Here is a 3,207-nt window from a genome sequence, read left to right as displayed (position 1 = left end):
ATTTGTGAATACTATTTTCTTATTCCACGTTTACACTTTATTATTAAATTATTATCAAGTACTATAAATTTGAAAATATTACACTTTAATACACGTATCTTGAATGTTACTATGTGACAAAATAATACGTAATTACTTCTATGGATATAATTGTTTAAAGAATTTTTAATTGTTTAACTTTTAATGTACAACATATGAGAGTTATAATAAACATACAATTTTTATTATGATATTAATGGTAACTAATATTGTCTTTAATATTTATATTTCTAAAAAATTGTTTATGAAATTATAGAACTAATTTCATGATCGTTTATGCTTTTATAAAGTTACGTGCAGATCGTCACATTCTATACGATTTCTTTCTGCGAAAGTGATTAACCTTTCCTCGTGTGTTCTGTGTATTACCATAAACGAAGTGCAAGATAGACCTGACACTTAACGCATTTTTTCTCCACGTCATAAGAGTGACGATGCCATTTTCATGTCTCTTCCAACGTTACCGATTGAGCATAGAATAAGATTGCAACATTAGTAGTGGTTGGAATTAGAACTAAACGTAACTATGAAATTATATAAATAATATATAAAACTATATTTTTAATAAATAGCTTCATTATAAGTGTCATTGTAAAAATAGTTACAGGTTGCATTGAAAGAAATTATTAAGGACAGCGTTTTGTTTTTCTTTTTTTCTTTCTTTTTCCTTTTTTCTTTTGTTTTTCTTTTTGTTTTGGTTCAGTCAATGAGTCACTAAACAGCTCATTGTCAAAGTATATACTTTTAAATATCCTCACTGATTCCTCCAAGAACAGGTGGACCCCTTTTTCATTTTCTATCGAATGACGTATGAAGTTTTACGTCACAAAATACATTCTTCAAAACAGGCAACATTTATTTCTTTCAAACATGCTTATTTTTCACGTATAGTCTAAGGGATGCAATATCTACATTTTCCACTGATGGTCTCGGCTAAAAGTAATTTTACCCTTCCTTCCTTTTTTTTCTCTTTTTCTCTTTACCTTCTTTTTTTTTTTTTCTTCCTTTTTTCAATTTAAGCCCAAGCTAGTAGAATATTATTTAAAGAATGATTCTTTCACAAAAGGAAATGGGTGTGGTGAGTAAGGGAGAAATAAATAGATAGTTAAATGCTGTAAAAGAATACCGGTATATTTTTAATTTTTGTAAAAACAAAAATACATTAGATTTATCCTGTATATCGCGTGTGATTCTAAATTATTGAAATTTTTTAATTATTACTTTATTTTTACTTTCTTGCAATATCAATATTATAGAATTTGAGTGATTAATGTAGAATATTTTGGTTGATCTGTGTGATTCATTTTTGTGTAATTCTTATTGGAAGATGGTGATGTACCATCAATAGCCGTATTTACCACAAAGGATAACTCGTCGAGATATTTAGCCATGCCGAAATGAGTAAGACAAGGAAAGAAATAGGGGCAAACAAGGACAGCATTAGAGTAATGAATACAGTTAGACAAGAATAAAAAATTTGAAAAGTGAAACTGACGCCATCTCATGTTTGGTGACTCGAACTGCAATTTTTTAACAGAAACATAGGATATAAACAGAGGTATCAGACAAGGAAAGCACCAGTGTGCGAGAAGGATAGAGAGAAAACGATTCCTATTGGTCCGCGGAACTCAAGCTCTACCTCCCACGCGCTTAATCAAGTAAATCAGAGAAAAATCATTAATAATTCATTATTTACGATGAATTTGTGTACCTTTAGGATTGAAGAATAAAGTGTGGACCTTCAGCAACTTTCACATATAGTTTTTAGTGCGCTAAACTCTCTCAATAATTAGTTATTAACAATTTTAGTACGCGATGTCGGAAACGATACTGCATGCCGTCAAGTACCTTTGCGGTTCTTCAATAATTTCATAGCTTTCTACTAAATTCTCATTCAATTAACTATACGCATCTGAAAGGCAACTCCTTTAGCTACATTCACATATAATTTTTATTAACATATTCAGTTTAGTTTAGGAGTTATTAAACATTATTTGGGAGCGTCCCTATTCATCGTACTCGAGTCTAGTCGAATCGTATAAACAATTGCTAATATCTAATAAACCACACCACTTACGGTTACCAAACTAATTGCAAAATATAGATAAAAGTCCATTCTACATTCTCCATGCTTAAAAGTGCATAATTAATGACGCATTTCTATTGAAATAACGAAAATGTGTTACGATTGAATGCGACGGGTGTAATACTATCCCAAAGAATGTTTAATAATTCTTAATATAGACGGAATATGTTAATAGAAATGATATGAGAATATAGCTAAAGGAGTTACCTTTCAAACACATATAGTTAGTTTCATAGGAATTTAGGAGAAACTATGAAATTATTGAAAAACCGTAAAGATATACGGTATTGTTCCCGACATCACGTACTAAAATTTTTACTAACTTATTATTGAAGGAGCCTACTGCATTAAAATCCATATGAGAATATAGCTAAAGGAGTTACCTTTCAAACCCATGTAGTTAGTTTCATAGGAATTTAGTAGAAAGCTATGAAATTATTCAAAAACCGTAAAGGTATTACACTTGTATTACACCCGTCGCATTCAAACGAAACACAATTTCGTTAATTTAATAGAAATGAGTAATTAATTATACACTTTTTAGCATGAAGAATGTATAATGGACTTTTATCTATATTCTGCAATTAGTTTGGTAACCGTAAGTGGTGTGGTTTATGAAATATTAGCAATTGTTTATACGATTCGACTAGACTCGAGTACGATGAATAGGAACGATCCCAAATAATGTTTAATAACTCCTAAACTAAATGGAATACGTTAATAAAAGTTATATAAAAGTGTAGCTAAAGGAGTTACCTTTCAGATGCATATAGTTAGTTGCATGAGAATTCATTAAAAAGCTATGAAATTATTGAAAAACCGTGAACGTATATAAACGTAAACGGTATCATTCCCGACATCCTGTACTAATATTATTAATAACAAATTATTGAAAGGGTCTATTACATTAAAAACTACATGAGAAAGTTGATAAAGCTCTACACTTCATTCTTCAATTCTAAAAGTTCACAAAATCATCGTAATTATTGAGTTATTAATGATTTTTTACCTGACCACGTGGCGGAGGCTCTGGGAGGCGGAGCATGGCGGCTCGCCAGCCAATAGGAAGCGGTTTCTCTCTG

The sequence above is a fragment of the Habropoda laboriosa genome, unplaced genomic scaffold, assembly GCF_001263275.1.
Source record: "Habropoda laboriosa isolate 0110345459 unplaced genomic scaffold, ASM126327v1 scaffold3, whole genome shotgun sequence".
Classification (NCBI taxonomy): Eukaryota; Metazoa; Arthropoda; class Insecta; order Hymenoptera; family Apidae; genus Habropoda; species Habropoda laboriosa.
The sequence above is the reverse complement of the archived record's forward strand: the minus strand, read 5'-3'. Positions refer to the sequence as shown.